The 18,621-nt window shown below is 41.6% G+C and overlaps 2 long non-coding RNA genes across 2 annotated transcripts in view; one reads left to right on the top strand and one right to left on the bottom strand.

Moving 5' to 3' along the window:
• Positions 1 to 18,621, bottom strand: part of LOC144589647 (uncharacterized) — a 63,626-nt gene that overhangs the window by 35,109 nt on the left and 9,896 nt on the right. The window lies entirely within an intron of this gene.
• On the top strand, positions 16,268 to 17,874 carry LOC144589645 (uncharacterized). Its single transcript, XR_013545891.1, has 2 exons — positions 16,268 to 16,324; positions 16,381 to 17,874. It is a non-coding gene; the product is annotated as an uncharacterized LOC144589645 (long non-coding RNA).

Below are 18,621 nucleotides of genomic sequence, written 5' to 3' on the forward strand. Positions count from 1 at the left end.
AAGATACTATCCAGGTTATAATGGATCATCAGATTGTTTCTATAACCTTCCAGCTTTCCACTGAGTCAGCATTCAGGTAGAGATGGAAGGAAATAAAGTTTTGTTACAGGCATAATATTTTTGAAGTAGTGAAATGTATCCTTCTGTCATAAATGAAGATGCTGTTGAAAGAAAAGAGGAACAGGAAAAAAACAAAGAAAGAAAAGGGAAAAAACCTTACCTTTGCTTTTATATTTTAAAATTTCTTTATGGAACCAAGGGAATCTTTCATGACCATTCTAACCGCCAGTCTAGTAGAATTCAGTTTTATCTGAAGGGATGCAGGGCTTAACAAAAGCTCATGTGGTTGGAGTTTGTGGCCATATGTTGCTTCAAGGAAGAACGTTATAACTATGTAGATGATGCTTTTCTGACCCTACCTAACTTAAGACCACCTGGAATTTTGGAAAGCATGAACTGTGACACAATAGCAAAGCAGTGTTTTATGTGTGTCTCATGTGCCATTTAGCTGCATCTGACTTATAGTGACCTATTACGATGTTTAAGATAACAGATTATTAACTAATGGTTTTACCAGTGCCATCCCCCAGTGAGTTCCCATGGCTGAGCAGGAAGGAGAGATATTCACCTAGGTCTCCTGAATCTCAGTATGTCCCTCTATCTTTGACACCTTACTCAGAATAGGCTTCTGAAAACGCCTTTCTTTCTCTTCTGGCAGCCCACTATGGCCTGAGGACTGGGAGAAGCACCAGGAATACACGTACATATCAGAGCCTTTGCTGAAGCTCTCATGTTCCAGACAAGCTTGTTTGGGGAAAACAGGAGGATGGGATGTGGTGTCTGACTGTATTCCCTGCTTGTCATTTTCCTGGTCCACATAATCTCCTAGACAGTTTGGAATCCATGTCTGATAGGGTACCTTGAACTTTAGACTTCAGCACCCTCAGGGGAGTCAGGCAGGAGGAGAGCAAGAAAAGGACACTTTTGCTTCTCAGTTCCCAAGTACCCTCTCCTGATGTGCCTTTTCTCAAAAAGAAAAGAAAAGAAAGCATCCAAGATTTCATGTTTAATTAGCTTTCACTACTACTATTTTTAGCAACAAGACACACTAATCACCCATCTACAGAAAAAGACAAAAGCCTATCTCACAGGCGTAAATACTGCACTCCCAAGCCAACTACACCAGAGCACAGAGTGCTGTCCTCTGAAGATGCTGGCCACAGAGACTGGCAAAACATTAGGAAGAACAAGCTTCAGACTGCGGCCAAAGAACCCGAAAAACCCACAACAACCAGCTCCACTTACAATTTGCAAATAGCCTGCTTTCTGTTTTGATTGACTTTCAGGAAATAAGCATACTCTTCAGTTGCAAAATAACAGACGCAAAAGTTTCCAGACACAATGTTCTGCCTGAACTTCTGGGACCCTTAATCTGATTAGAACTGCAATGTCAGGTTACCTGTAATGCATAGCAGGGCTCTCTTGCTAATCTTTTCTAGGTGGGTGGAAGACCTTCCCTCTCTTCATTTCCTTGCCAGGTAGCTCAGGTGCAGGGGCACAATGAGTTATTGTTATCACTGATGAGCGAGATAACAAAGCCTTTCATCTAATCAAGGTTCCGATCACCGGTATGCTAACTGGCAACCTGTTATGGGACACCACATTTTTGCGCATGCTGAACAAAATCAGAGAAGAGAATTTTGAAATTAGATGCTTCCCTGTACTGTAACTATGCACACATTAGGCTGTGGTTTGGTTTCAGATTTTTCCTTGAGATATTGATCGGAAAAAAGTCTGACTCATGAGAAACTTACAGAAGGAAATGATTCCCATGACATGCATATATTTCACCTATGGTATTTGCAAATCATTTCCACTTAGGATGAACATTCTTTTTATTCCTTCTCTCATTGTGTGTTTGGGAAGGATTTTAAAGCAAGCACTTATTCAATTGTCACTATCCTGCTCTTCCACATACTTTTTTCTTTTCTTTTTCTTTTTTAGGATGACACTTTTGAACTCAGAAGACAATGTTTTCTGGTATTATAACTTCTGTTGTCTTCATTATAATTTTCATTTGGCAAGAATCGAGCCATGCCTGATCTTAGGAACTCTCAAAGCTTTAAAAAGGTACTTTTTTGGTCCTTAGCACCCAGACCCTCTTTGCCAAAATGGTTGGTGGAGTTCACTAAGTTCAATTTATGTGAAAACATAATTAGTGTGCACATGAATGTTAAAACTCAGTTGAATAACCTACATATTCTGCTGGCAAAATAGTAATACACAGTGTTAGCTTTGTAATGGTGAAACGGCAGGTTTAGAGCTGTATCTTCTTAGCAGTATGGCTGAATCTAGAATGAATGGTTTGTAAGGTACAAAATATTCATTTAAATGGCTTTGATTTTCTTCTTCTATTTATGACACAGTTGTCTGTCTGTTGACTAGAACTCTCAGAATGAAGAGTTATGAGATTTCCAATCCAAAACTCAGAGAATCCTATCTTTAGACACAAAGGGCAATATATGGTCAAAAAAACTTGAAGCTTAATCCAGACAAGATAGAGACAGAGTGCTTCTGGTCTGGAGGTAAGCAAATTTTTGAAAAGTTCAATGTGTTTTGGAGGAGATAGTACTTCCCATGAAGAATGGAGTTTGTTGTTCGATAGTGGTCCTAATCTTAGCTTTGCATTTGGATGCTCGTGCAGAAGCCATAATCAGCAGTGCTTTTGCCCAGCATAGTCAGGAGCATCAACTCTGTTTCTGACAAGTCAGACTAGATATGTGACTGTCCAATGTCCCTTTCATTTAAAAAATTAAAAGGTTAACTTTACTATTAAGCCAGTATAATTATTTGAGGATCACATGTACTTTAATGTATATGTGATCTACATGTGATTCATTCCATCCATCCATCCATCCATCCATCCATCCATCCATCCATCCATCCATCCATCCATCCATCCATCCATCCATCCATCCATCCATCCATCCATCCATCCATCCATCCATCCATCCATCCATCCATCCCTCTCTCTTTTGCAAGCATTTGTATATTAACTGATTAGTGCAAAGCACTACTCTGGGCAGTTGACAAACATACACATAACCCTCCAAACTAACATTAAGCCTCAATCTGCCCCCCGTCATATCCCAAACAAACTAAAATCAACCTAGTCCCAAAACAATCCCATATATCCAGGATAAAGTCCCATAATTACAGTTTGTGGTCAGTGTGCAGCTTTTGTGTGGTTTGTTGTGCAATCAAATTGTAAAGTTCATTGCACAATTGGTTGCACAATGAGGCACACAGACTGCTTGGGCATAAACTCCTAATGAACATATCCTGGTGTTACACTACACTGAGTCCAACAGAATTTCAGCTGCTTTTAACTAAAGGCAATAACTTCAGACACATGAACTGGTTGTTCTACTTTCTGTTTTTAAATAACTAAAATAGATATTGATACAGATTTTCTGTATACCATTTTATTCCATTCTGTGGGTACACTCCAAGACATCAGGTAGAATCCAGTAGACTGACAGCATATTTGAATATGTTGATGGTGTAGGTCTGCTTGACCTTCTTCATACTGATGGCGATCACAAAGAACACTTGCTGAAAGTAGTAGGGCTTCTTCTGGCACAAGGTGGATACATCCATAAAAGCTCCATAAATGAAGCACTTCTTCCATAATGGACTACAGTACTTGCACAAGTGGAATAAGGGAATAGATTTTTGGCCCTGATGCTGACTGCTGTTACAAAACACAGTAATTCCAAGAAGCAATCCAACAGTGCCCATTCTGCTAAATACACTGCATATTAAAGACTGATGCTGCAAAAGGATTCTCTGGACCCCTGAGAGAGCCCGTCTAGTGCTCATCATCATCTTTTCTAAGTTTGATTTTTGTTTCTTTGCAGTTGTGTTACAGGAATGGAGCCTTGCAACCAATTGGGGGGGCACTTGCAAGAACAAACACTGGATACAAGGGGATACATTTTAATATGTCTTTTGGACTCCCTGAGCACTTTCCTGGTTCAGCTACATACACTGGTACCAGAACATGGTGGAGTGAGGAACAGTGGGCAAACCATAGCTAAAAATAGAAGCACTGGATAAAGTGGTTGAAGCAGCTATCACAATTGAAATCTTCTCATAATGCTCCTAAACATATGCTGGAGCCTGGGGTATTCTGAGAAACTCAAGGCACAATAACATAGGGAGAAGTACTTGCTTTGCTTTGACGTTTTAAAAACTGTGCTCCTGCAGGTTTCTGCTGCTGAAATCACTGAAACTACACCAGTATGATTATCCTGTTTCAAGAGACCACACCACACTTCCCAATCAATTCAGTTTCCAGGAACACAGCCTCATCATTAACCCCACCCCCTTTCCCACTCTTTTCTCTGCATTCTCTTTTTCTTTTTCAGAAGTGACATAGTGCTTATCTGATACAGCACTAAATTTGGCAAGCAGAATCTCAGAGGGGCAATAGGCACTCAGTTGAAGGCAATTATCCTGCTGTAACATTCTACGGAACACATCACTGTCAATGTCACACCATTGACTCCTGTGACTGCACCTTTGGATGAAGATAAACAATCACACACACCGGAAAACAGAGAACAATTATATCAGCTGAATTGGGGCACAGTAAAATATCCCCTCTGGGCTGAAGAAAAATAAACAAATATCCATGGGAAAAGACCAGTCTTGCCCCTGTGTAGCTTTATGTCATGTATTCACTTGTAATTACTTCAGTTTTAACTGTGCCAAGTCCAACACAGACCATGAGGTAAATTGCAATCTAGTTGCACCTGAGGAGTTGCCATATGAAGCTGCTTTGAGTGACCCTCTCCCTGAGTGTTGGGATATTTTAAACAGTGGTGGAAGCCATCTTTTAAGGTGGGTTATTTAACATCTGCACTTTCTAGGGTGCATTCTCCAAGTGCAGATGTTAGGTCTTCCTATTTGGTTGTCCTTCTTTGTTCTGATTAGCCCCATATGTAACTAACATTCAAAGGGAGGATGTCGTCCTGCTGAGCCAATGTGTTAAACCAGATGTATTAGTACTTCTTCAGGCATTTCCCAAAAATACATTTTGAAATGTAATTTCAGGCTACATTAAACTCAATCAGTCATTTCTGGACAATAAAGTGACATAACTTCACATTCATAATTAATGTTTTTCCTTTGTCCCCACTCCCTTTCTGCTTATTAAATACATATGCGCTCAATATCTAACAGCAGAGATAGATAGATAGATAGATAGATAGATAGATAGATAGATAGATAGATTGATAGATTGATAGATTGATAGATTGATAGATAGATGATAGATAGATAGACAGACAGACAGACAGACAGACAGACAGAAATAGGCTTTTTACAGAAGCCCATTACTGTTTTCCAAAGCTGTTTTCACAAACTATTATTATGTATTCTTCTTTGTTTACATGGTCCAGTCAGCTTCTTTCTGTTAGGTGGCATACTGAGGTCAGAAGCAGGGCCAAACCAGACAATACAGTGAACACATAATTCAAAGTGGCACTCCCATCAGAGGAAAAGATTGTTTATTCTAACAGAAGCTTGCCTCAGTCTGCATTTGGCAAATAAGTCTGATTTGGTTTTATAACTGGTCATCTGGAAGAAAGAATGGTTCAGTTGTAAGTTTGATGTCTCCTTGAAAGATCTGAAAGCCAGAAGGGACAGAGATTTAAGATAATGAAATGTGCACAAACTCACAAACAAGACATAAGCTTAGGCGATAAAGGCAATAAAACATTATCTCTCTAAAGACACAGTTCTTCACAGCTGTCAAACTTGCACAACTAGCTTGCAAATGCATCTTGTGCCCTGATGATCAGTCATGGAATAAAAGGTAGTGAATTTGGAATTTGCAGAGGTGCAAAATAATGTGGTAGGAAAAACAGACAATTAAGAGAGTTCCACTTTTAACTGCAAAGCTAACAGATTGTCTAATTGTGCCATTGTTCTATAAAAGACACACGTTATATGTTTTCAAATCAGGACTGACTCATAGCAATCCTAATTGGACTGTCAAATTAAGGAGATATTTAAGGAGTGGTTTACCAACGCCACCTTCCAATGAGTTCTTGTAGCCAAGTAGGGATTCAAAACCAGGCCTTCTGAGTCCTGCTTCATCACTCTATCCAATATATCACGCTGGACATGCATGCATGCATACATACATACATACATACATACATACATACATACATACATACATACATACATACATACATACATACATACATACATACATACATACATACATACCCATTCAAAAACTAATTTAGAAATATTCCTGCCAACGTTCCCCAAATAGCTGTTTTTGTCCATATCATTGTCTTGAGTGCTGTGATGGAAGAAAGGCAGGCTTTGCACATACTATAGCCTTTGTGATGATGCCAGAATAATGCAATGGAAGTGTTCACTAAAAAAACAAACCCCACATATGACAGAACAGGACAGTTTGATCTGGGCAGTTTAGATTTCTGTTTATTGCACTTGCATGGAATAAAGTCTCCATGGTGCACAGATCTGGAATGTGCCATTGTTGTTGTCATTGTTCCAACAACTGAACATTGTTATTTTCTAAAAGGTTGCTTGCAATATTATGAAAAATCCTTTCCAGTTGTGCTTCTAGGCAAAACCAAGAAATAATACTCTACTATGATTCCTTGGACGTAGACATGTGCCAGATGGAGAGGGAGGTGAGGGCAAAGAAGAAGACCACATCTTTCTAGAATTTAACGTTTCTGTCATGTGCAGAAAATTTCAAATCATTTCTCAAAGGTCAGAACACAGTGCCAGCCAAACTATTTTAGCCCTCGAGGCAGAAAATTACACAAATACCCTCCATGGTGATAAAAAATACAACAACAGCCACGAATTAAATACTGTAACTAACAATGTGCTGCCCCCTCATAACACTTGAGAGCTTGTTTCTGTTGGGGGTGGGTAGGGAGGAAATGGATAGATTTAGGACAAAAATGAAAATGCAACACTTTTGCATTTAGCATTTTAAAGGCAAAGAAAGACTTTTATTTTTAAAAAATCAGACTGTAAAAAAGACGACAGATAGGTTTTAGACAACATACAGGCAGAGATTCAAACAAACAAGATAAAATCAAAATGAAAACCACATGGCTTCTTGAAATAATTTAGACCAGAGTTTGGAAAAGTTGCATTTTGGGAACTACAGCTCCCAGAATGCCATGGCCAACACAGCCAGTGGCCATGACAGCAGGGGAAATGTGGGAATTGTAGTCCATGTGTGGGTATATTATATCTTGTACGGTGGAAGTGCCTGTTTTAAACTAGGCCGCCCCTCTTTATCAAAACTGGAAGTGACTAGAAGCCATTTAGTTGGTGCATGGTAGACACTGCCCTCCAAGGTCCAAGGGACAGCTAGCTGCTGGCCGCACCACACCAAATGCCTTACCCATTCCTTTTGTTGCCCCCCCCCAACAACCTTCCCAAAGCCTAGCTAGACTGATCTGTTTTCAGACGACTCTCCCAGAGTAGGGAGTCCTAGTCCCTGCATTGTTCACAGGTAACAGGGTTGCACAACCCCCATCTAAATTCCAGGTAGCAGTGGAACTCCAGAGGGGAAGACAGGAAACAGGCACATGCTCTTTGAGAAGGATGGATATACTGTAGCGCCTGTAGTTGAGAATGATGCCAGACAGGTACAGTATACCTCCCCTCTTTTCACAGCAACAGATAATGTGTGAACGTCTCTGTGGAATCCTGGCCATCTGCTGCTGCAGCACAGAGCTTGTGATGTTCCTTGTTTGGGCTACAACTCTTAGAAGTCATTGCCTATGCTGGCTATAGGATTCTAGAGTTGCATTAAAAAGAGCAAGGAATTTTTCTAAGCCCTGCTGCACCGGTATGGTCAAGCGTTCAAGAACTGAAAGAAGTTGCTTCAGATGACATAGTAAAGTGTTTATAAGCTCAAGTCCAGCACAATGTCATTAAATAATATATGCATCTGCATGTATATTTTAAATTCACCCTGCAGAACTTTGGGGGCCTGTCTGATACATTCAGCAATGCAAAACAGTGTTCTTCTGGGACTCTTCTGGGACTCTTGGATAGAATGCCACTAAATCCACAGTGCTGTGTATTGATTTCAAACAATAGCAATGGTATAACAGGCCAATGTCTCTTCAGACTGATGGCTGCTTTGGGGCTATGAGAAAAGCATTTGGTGGTTTGGCTTAATCATAGCTACACACTGTGCCAAGACACATTTTTTTACATGGAACACTCTTTCTCCTTGCTTTCTCCTTTGCTTCTTTCTGCTGCTGCTTTGCTCATTTGATTTGGAGTGTGGTAAGTTACCAAAGCAGTTTTCTTTGACTTTGTCTTGCATAACAGAAGGGACCCACAAAATTTGCTAGAGTTCAGAATTCTGAGGAACCTTAGTCACAGTATTACAGATGCTCATCTCATAGAGGTAAAAGGACACATTATTTGCTAGTGCATTTTTTTTAAAAAAATCTGAAGTAAGTGCAGGGTCTGGATCAGGCACCTAACGGCCAGCTACTGTAGTCTCAGTCCAAATCAGGACATTCATGCCTGCAATTTACATTGCCAAAAAGTGATATATTATGTTATGGTTTTAAAGTTATGAGTTTGAGGAAGCTAGTAACGCAAACAGCTATCCATGATTTACTGAGCCTGTACATTGGCTATTTTGACAGATGCCATGATCACAGTATTTGGACAAAGTTTTGGACTCCTCCGTCTTCTGAACCTCTTGGTTTTTGTGTCACCTAGTTTGATGAAGAGTTCTTGGTCCTAGTAAAGTTAGCACCCAAATGCACACTTGTGTTTTTTACCCCTCATAAAATATCATGCTGGTCTAAATGCCTTGAGAGTGGTTGCTGGACCTTGAACAAAACTTGGAAGCCACTTGTTACAAATAATTAGCTGCATACAATTCATTCCTTTTCACTGTAGCAAACGTATAGCTACATCATATTGCAACTGTAATTTAAAGAAAGATGACATCATTATTTTCCCAACGTAACTAACTTTTACTTGTTTTTGAAGTTACAGAGGTATCTCACTGAATTATGGAGGAATATCTCAAGATTTAAGTTCTGCCTCATGGTCAGCTGTGGGTGTTGAGGCAATCACAATTTTTAATATCATAAGGCATTGTCTTCTAGTCCTTGGATGTTTTCTTTGTAAAGTCATTTTCAAGTAACTATTCAGATACTTTGACAACGAGACAGGAAATAGTTATAACTTAAAATGCATTACACCAGTATAGTGACACATTCCTAAAAAGGAGTTTCACAGCAAAACAAGGTCCTTGGAATGATAAAATCAATTAGTAATTGTTGGCTTTACTCTGTGTGTGCCTGTGTGTGAGAGACAGACATAAAAATGTTTACCATCATCAGTCTCTGCTGAGTAATATGGAAACTGGAAAGCATAATGGTCAGCATTAGAGATGACCACGAACCTCCAGTTTCATAGTTCATGTCATTTCATCCTGAACAGATGTTTGGTGCTTCTCAGCCCCACAACCTCTGGTGGGCACCCACTCAGAGGCAGTGTCTGGAGGTGGTGGGGCAGGGAAGCCAGGATTCTATCTCTGGGTAGGCGCCTGCCAGGGTAGGTGGGGCTGGGAAGTGCCTAACCCTGTCAAAGGACAAACTGGCATGAACCACTGAACAATTGTTTCAAGCCCATCTCCAGTTAGAATCCTGTTGGTGTTTGTGTAAGGCAGTGGTTTCCACCCTTGGGTCCCCAAATGTTCTTGGACTAAAACTCCCAGAAATCCTGGTCAGGAGAGCTGGTGGCAAAGGCTACTAGGCGTTTTAGTCCAAGAACATCTGGGGACCCAAAGCTGGGAACCACTGGTGTATGGTATGCATAATTGAGACATGGCTAACTGGGGCTAATTGTTCAGGTGCCAGGCCATGTCTTGGTCAAGTGCCTCCTTACATGCCTGACTGTGCAATAGAAATGGCCCTCCCAACCTCGGAATAAAGATGCGAGACAATGATATGGGTTAAATACGGGCCACACTTTATTGAAATAAATGCAAGTTTAAATTTTGCCATCCTTTGGCAAGAAAGGGGGGCTGCTGTAGTGCGGAAACAGGTAAATGTCAGGGGTATCCAAATATCCCTAGGTCAACAAATGGGCAAGTCCCCGGCCCCAGGTTCCAGCGGTCTAAAGACGGCAATAACCTGGCCAGCCGCTAATAAACACCCACAGACCTCAAGCTATCTTTAGTTGATGACTGTTGGTCCAGCAGTGGCCCAGTGCATCGTCCCACCACAGTCACTGTAATTGCACGATCCGCAGTGCTGGGAGGTCGAATGCACTGTTGGCTTACCTCAAATTACAGTGGGACACACCAAAAATATCAGTTTTGTCTGCACTATCCATCACAGCATAGGGACTAGCCATGTTATGTCCCATATCCACCATTGAGCCTCTCGAGCTCAACAAGCAGGCCACCTTTACTGTCTTCTAAAAAGACCTCCAAACCTGCATCAGAAAGGTGGACACCGTCACTCCTCAAAAATTCAAGTTTCTCTACTTGGATCCTGTGGTGACCTATCACCAATCCAAGGCCTCTGCAGATGCCTCTGCATACTTCTCTGTTAACACCCCTCCTGGCCTTGTTAACATCAGCAACCCTCCCAGAGCCTCACCAGGATAACCAAGGAATATTTGTGGACCATAAGATCTGCATTGCAGGATACCTGGTATTCAACCACTTAAGGCCACGCAGATTGTCCAGGATCAACGCCTTACCAGGAAGTCTAGGCAAGTCATTGCCTCCAAAATGTATTACCAGCACATCCACTGCATACTTCCAGGTAATATGCGCCTGGGCTCCAAGCTCCAGATCACTGCCCCACAGGAGATGTGGCAGCATAGCGCTCAGCCCAGTAGATACAACTATGGCCGATGATCACTATCCGCTTTCATCTTCTGGACCCGAGGGGACTTGCAAAGACATAAACCGTGCTTCTGACTGCACGTTAAGTAGGGTCCTAATGTATCTTTTATAACTTGAAGAAGACCATTAGCCTAATTGTTTGTTTTCCTATGGGCTGTAAACCATGGATGCTGCAGTGGATGCCGCTCCAATCCTAAACGAATGGGTGCCAAACTTTAAACCTGTAACACCAACCTTATTTAATGCTAAGTCTGTCAACTTCCAAAACTGATATTTAGTCAAAGGTGACTTATCAGTATGTTGGAAGAAATATCCTGCTTCTTGCCCTTGCCGTTCTAAGTATGTCCTCATATTTCTGACTGGGCATATGCTTTCTATGCTACATTGTCTAAGGACCAATTGTCTTCCTTTGCCTGTTTGATTGGCCTCGGATTGTCTAATTAAGAGTTCCACTTTTTCATCTAGGACTTTAACGTCCTGCCATTGTAAAGCTAACTTAGAGCTGTCTGCCTTACCCCTGGCTACCAGTTCACTAATTCGGAGGGCACCAAAAATGCTATTAGGGAAACCGCATTGAATAAGGCTCTTCCATATCCCGGCACAGGAGCACCCATTGCTCGCATAAGCGTCATGACAAAGAAGGGGAAATGTGTGCTCTAGAGCACTGGTTCTTAACCTTGGGTTACTCAGGAGTTTTAGACTGCAACTCCCAGAAGCCTTCACCACCAACTGTGCTGGCTGGGGTTTCTGGGAGTTGCAGTTCAAAAACATCCGAGTAACAAAGGTTAAGAACCACTGAGCTAGAGTCCTTCACTCTTCCTCTCTCCATCCCTCCATCATTTTCCTAATTCTATAATCCACAGAAAAATCTCTATGACCATTTATTTTTGTGTGGAATGCCAAAGCCGACAATCTACCTTGGATAGTGCCTGGTGCTAACCATTTCCTGTTAAGATATACCATAAATTGCTGTAAGTGTTCAACTGGAGCTGGCCATACCTACTCCAGGCCAGCCTAAATTCCTGAATCTCTATACTCAAGGCCAGGTAACCTTTTCTTGTCCTTGGCACCAGGGCCAAACTTATTGCTCTGGATGCGTCCTCTAGTCAATCTGCCACACCTCTGGAGGAAGAACTTCTGGCAACTCCCTGGCTTCTGGTACTAGCTCCCTGAACCACTTGATCTGTTGGCGTGATAGAGTGTCAGCTATCCTATTGTCTATACCTGGAACATGGTGGGCATGCACCAGTATGTTGAATTGCAATGCCCTCAGTCTAAAGGCCCTAACTAATGGCATGGCCCTTTCTGATTGCGACGTAAAGTCATTTATGATATAAATGACCACTTGGTTGTCGCACCAGAACCGGACCACTGAATTTGACCATTCCTCTGCACAGAGCCAGAGTGCACCCACAATTAAAAAAAAAAAAAATCCAAAGAGGTCATGTCCCTCATGATGCCACTCTGATGTCACGAATCTGGCCATGTACCTGAACACCACCTACCTCGAAAATAGATGCTGAATCTCCAGGAATTGGTCGCATTCGAGTTCACTTGAAAGTCTGCTTTCAAACTCATAGCGGATCTCCAAAAGGAGATCCTGTTAAATTCCACAAGAAATGGATTCCAAACAAGATCTTCCCTCATACTTCGTGTTAACCTAGTCCTATGCATTGTCATTTAAGACCCTTCATGGCTGTGCACAGGTGCCTAAAAAATGCTCAACCTGGTGCCAGAACTCTACAGGTAAAGTTTAAATGCACAACTATTTCCTGTAGCTCCTTAAGTGATACCTTTCTTTTATGTAAAAGAAAATCCATCCTGGACCTATGGTCAGCCAATTTATTCTGGGGCAAGTTTGAGGTTTGCTGTATAGTGTCGAGTTCTATGCCCAGAAAAGTTAGAGACGTGGCTGGCCCCTCTGTCTTTTCTTCGGCTAGGGGCAGCCCCAGCTCTTTTGCCATTATTTGGAAGATATTTAGTATATACCTGCATTTACCTGAGTTCCTTTTCCCATAGAAAAGGAAATAATCAAGGTAATGGGCCGTGGAATTACATTGCACCCTGAGGCTAATTTTCCATTCTATGAATGTACTAAATTTCTCAAAATCAGCACATGAAACTGAGCAGCCCCTGGGTAGAGCCCTATCTATATAAAATGAGCCCCCAAATTGGAAGCCCAGTAAATTGAAGTCAAGGGGATAAACAGGCAGAATCTATAATGCTGATTTAATGTCACATTTTGCCAGCTCAGCCAACCCTCCCCCCCCCCACACACTTCTTAACCATACTCACTGCCTCATCAAACAAGGTGTACCTAACAGTGCACAATTCTGGGGGGATGGGGTCATTAACTGACATCCCCTCCAGAAAGGACAAATGATGGATTAAGCAAAACCAGTCTTTATTAAGCAGTACTGTTGCTCTAATCTAAAGCCCCAGTGTCAACACAGCTGGGTCTAACCAGTAAGAGTCCTATCTGCTGCCCTTTGCCGCTTTCCCCTCCTTTCGGTCAGGACCAACTAACCACTACAAATAATATAAAACACAATGACTAATAAGAAACAATGATAATTAAATCAAATAAACCCCGTGAGGGAGCCGATGCTGCCCTCCCGTCCTTGGTAAAGCTCCTGATGCAAGATGACGCAGCTGTAAACGAAGCGGAACTGCAGCAGAGACTCGTCTTTTTCAATGCCTGAAAAAGAAGAGGGTGGTTTGAGGGGGGAAAGCCCCTTAAGTACCCTGCCTTTCCCCCCTCCCACCTGCAAGTGTCGAGAGACCAAGGCAGTCTCACGTCATCCCGGGTGGAGGGCAAAGAGCCGGTTGTGCCACCCAGAGTCCAGGGACTTGGCAGCGACCGCAGCATGTGTTCTGGGATCTCATCAGTTAGGAGTAATTCGTCACAGAAAATTCCACAGAACTTATGTGAACTCCAATAGGATTCTGGCCAGCACACAATTCATCCAAAATGAAACCAAGGGCACACTGGGGAAGTACTATTGAACTATGAATAAAGCTCTGGTCAGAGAAGATCAGAGTTTGGAAAGTTACTTCCTTTGTACTACAACTCGGCATGCTGGCTGGGGATTCTGAGAACTACAGCTTTAAAAAAGTAACTTTTTTGAGATCTGGATATGTTCAAGCTCTGCTTCTTCACATTACATGTTTCTTGATAATACAAAAATATGTTGTTGATGATGATGATGACATTTTGACTTGTATACCACCCCATAGTGCTAGAGCACTCTCTGGGTGGTTTACAACATAATTATTCCACCAGTGAGCAGTATACTCATTTAATGACCTTAGAAGGATGGAAGGATGAGATGACCTTGAGCCAGTTACCAAAACCTGTTAGTCTTGAACCCAGGTCACGAGCAGAGGCTTGACTCGCAGTGCTGCTGTTTAACTGCTGCAACTCAGGGCTTGTGTCACATGCTCAGAAAATATACACACACACATATATTTTGCCCGCAGTTTCCCCCTGTTATAGCTCAGCTGTTTTTCATCTGATTTCTCTGAAATGTTGACAGCTTGCGTCTTTCACCCAAGGGATCTTCCATACCAAATTTCATACTGATAGGACAAATCATCTTGAATTTATAAGCAATAGCATTTTTGTGGTCTTAACAAAATGCCTCAGACTTAAACATTACAGCTGCTATCCCAATCTGTAGATGTGTTTGTAGACTATAAAGTCAAAGGTGGCATGAAAGCTCACCAGTGGTTACTATTGCAGCGTAGTCTTCCTACCTAAAATGCCTCGGCTTGCATGGTTTTGTTAAATGATTTTTTAAAATACACACACATGCTGACTGAAGTCTTGTTGCTGAGCATAGCACTAGAATAGGCCCAGCAAATTGGTTAGGATGTGGTGAATCAATTCCATTGTAAGTTCCATTGATTCATATGGGCCTACTCTAGCTGTAGCTTACTTTAGTATAGTGTAATCTCTGGTTGTGTAGTGGCAAGCTGGAGATTGTGAAGAACTCTGCAGGGAGAATGGTATCCTCAAAAGGATAGTGGCCATTTTACAACATACACATGCTTGCATTTTCAAATTATTATTATGTGTACACACAGACACTCACTCCCCCGTCCACACATTCCCATGCCTATTATAGTACAGTATGTTGTTGTTGTCAGGCCAGACTTATAGCAACCTAACTGGCCTTTCAAGGTAAGTGAGGTATTTAAGGAGCGGTTTTACCAATTCCACACCTATCGTGAGTTTCCTGGCTGAGCAAAGATTTTAACCCAGACCTCCTGAGTCCTAAGTCCATCATTCTATCTGCTACACTATACTAGGTATCCTATTATAGTATTGTACATATAATATACATATTACATTATTTACACACAGTGTTGATCTTAGCATTATATAGAGGAGATTTGGTTAATCAGCATTTGAATGACAGAATGTATCGGGTGTTTGGTTTTTAAAAAAATGTATTTTATTTTATCCAATCAGTTGTGGGTTGGCAAGTACAAAGAGCTGAATGTAAACCGAGTAAAGATTGTTCCCAGGGCCTCAACCTTTTCACAGTTTCCAGAACTCCTTCCCCCCCTTCTCCCACTTAGCCAGTCTTACCTCTCAAACAAAGCAATTAATCATCCCCTGAATGAAAGGGGAGGGCAGTCAGTTTCATATTTTCTCAGTTCCCCAACATATTCCATTTCAAAGTTATTGTTTCTGAAAGAGTAAGCTGAAATGAAGAATGAACTGGGTATCAGCATTTTTCTTTATTCCTTAAAGACCAGTTCCAGGAAAACACAATCATCTGGAGCCAAAAATGTTTTGGATTATGTCCAGCCTTTGTCACTATACGGATGACAATGAAGAGAAGTAGCTGTGAATGCTCTTTTTTTTACATGATCTATTTTCAGATATGATACAACATCAGTAGGCGTTGGTTCACATTACTGCAGCTTGTAAGGCCAAATCCTGCTGTGCCTTGTCCCCTCTCCAACATGCAAGATTTGTGGGTTTCTAGAACTGGAAGGTAATCACAGACCTGCACTGTCTTTCTGCCAAAGTAGGAAAATGAAGTAGTGATAACTCCATCTTCTCTCTCTGACACACACACTTAGGGCTATATTTCTTACATTTCTATGTCCAAGCTATGTGTATGTGCCTGCCTGTGTGCATGCATATACTTGCAAGTGTTAGCTAGTACTGGTGTACCTCCATTTCGACATACCATTTCATAATATTTTCATAATAAAGTTTAGCCTTCATTTCTCCATTTGCTTTTTGCTCCTGTTTTATCCTTTCTGCTTTTTTCTTGATGCATTTAAGTTGTGCTTCCTTGTTTTGTTCTGCTATTTATTCAGGTCATTAGATTGATGGATCAATGGGAAGTAGGTAGGTAGGTAGGTAGGTAGGTAGGTAGGTAGGTAGGTAGGTAGGTAGGTAGGTAGGTAGGTAGGTAGGTAGGTAGGTAGGTAGGTAGGTAGGTAGGTAGGTAGGTAGGTAGGTAGGTAGGTGGATCGTTATACCTCTCACTTGTAGCACCCCAGAAATCTTTCTTTCTTTTCTTTCTTTCTTTCCTTCTTTATTTATTTACTTATTTACTTATTTACTTATTTACTTATTTACTTATTTACTTATTTACTTATTTATTTATTTTTTAAAAAGCAAAGTGTGCTGCTTATATACCGCCCAATAGTGCTTCAAGCACTCTCTGGGCGGTTTACAAGTTAATTATGCAGGCTACACATTGCCCCCCTCCCAGCAAGCTGGGTACTCATTTTACCGACCTCGGAAGGATAGAAGGCTGAGTCAACCTTGAGCCGGCTACCTGGGATTGAACCCAAGGTCGTGAGCACAGTTTTGGCTGCAGTACAGCGGTTTAACCACTGTGCCATGAGGCTGGCTTTCTTTCTTTCTTTCTTTCTTTCTTTCTTTCTTTCTTTCTTTCTTTCTTTCTTTCTTTCTTTCTTTCTTTCTTTCTTTCTTTCTTTCTTTCTTTCTTTCTTTCTTTCTTTCTTTCTTTCCTTCCTTCCTTCCTTCCTTCCTTCCTTCCTTCCTTCCTTCCTTCCTTCCTTCCTTCCTTCCTTCCTTCCTTACTTACTTACTTACTTACTTACTTACTTACTTACTTACTTACTTACTTACTTACTTACTGCCTTTCTCTTAAAGGATCCAAGGTGACTTACAATACTAAAAGAAACAAAGTTAAAAGATAAATGAAAATTATTACAGTACTAAAAAGCATTAAACAGATATATTAAAGCTCATAATAAAGGCAATATTGAAAACAGAAGTGAAACAGAATATTTTTTTAAAAAAATCCCTTTGGTCAAGCAATCATGTAAAGAAAAGCCTTCCTGAAGAGCAATGTGTTTTTTTTTCTGCATGCAGAAGGACAGCAAAGATGGGGCCAGCCCGGTCTCCCATGGGAAGGAATTCCAGAGTCTGGGAGCAGCAACAGAGAAGGCCTGCTCCCATGTCCCCGCCAAACGACCCTGTGAAGGTGATGAGACCAAGAGAAAGTCCTCTCCTGATCCTCTTAACACTCAAAAAGGCTCATAATGGGAGATAAGATCTTTGAGATAGCTTGGATCCAAATTGTTTAGGGCTTTATAGGTTTAAACCAGCACTTTGAATTTTGCCCAGAAATGGATCAGCAGCTGGTGGATATTCCCTGTAACCAGCCCCAGTTAACAATCTACCTGCAGTATTTTGGACCTGCTGAAGTTTCTGAATACTTTCTAAAGGCAGCCTCACGTACAGCGTGTTTATTTATTTATTTATTTAACTTGTATGCTGCCTACACTCTGCAAGAGTCTCCGGGTGGCTTCCAACATCAATTAAAACAGTTCAGTTAAAAAAACAGACAAGACTAAAAACCAATACCGTTACAATAAAAACAATCTACAAAGACAATCCAAATCCATGACTCTATCAATTAAAATTAAAACCTTCAATTAAAAAATTTCAGTTAAAAACTTCCATAACAGTAACGTCGGCGCTAGTAAGATGTCATTTGGGAGGGCATTCCAAAGACCGGGGGCAGCTGTTGAAAAGGCCCTCCACTTACAGGCCATCCCTGTCACCTCACTGAGGGATGGCTCTTTCAGGAGAGCCTTCTGGCTAGATCTCAGTTGCTGGGGAGGTTCGTATGGAAGGAGGCGGTCCTTCAGGTATCCAGGGCCCAAGCCATTTAGGGCTTTATATGTCAAAACAAGCACTTTGAATTGGGCCTGGGCAACAACGGGTAGCCAATGTAACCTGGCCAGAATTGGCTGAATATGTTATCTCATGGCTCCTCCACTCACCAGTCATGCAACTCGATTCTGAACCAGTTGTAGTTGCTGGATCATCTTCAAAGGCAGCCCCATGTAAAGTGCATTGCATTAGTCTAAACGGGTTGTTACCAGTGCATGTGTGACTGTCATGAGGCTCTGTTCGTCCAGGTAGGGCTGCAGCTGGAACAATTTCTGCAGTTGCAGGAAGGCACCCCTGGCCACCGAGTCCAGCTGGGCCTCCAGCGCCAGACTGAGGTCCAGGAGCACCCCCAGACTGTGGACTTTGTCCTTCAGGGGGAGTGCAACCCCATTCAGGGCAGGGAAATGGCCCTTTAACCTGTCCGATGAACCACCCACTAACAGCACTTCCGTTTTGCCTGGATTAAGCTTCAATTTATTAACCCTCA

This window comes from Pogona vitticeps, chromosome 5 (assembly GCF_051106095.1).
Source record: "Pogona vitticeps strain Pit_001003342236 chromosome 5, PviZW2.1, whole genome shotgun sequence".
NCBI classification, from domain to species: domain Eukaryota; kingdom Metazoa; phylum Chordata; class Lepidosauria; order Squamata; family Agamidae; genus Pogona; species Pogona vitticeps.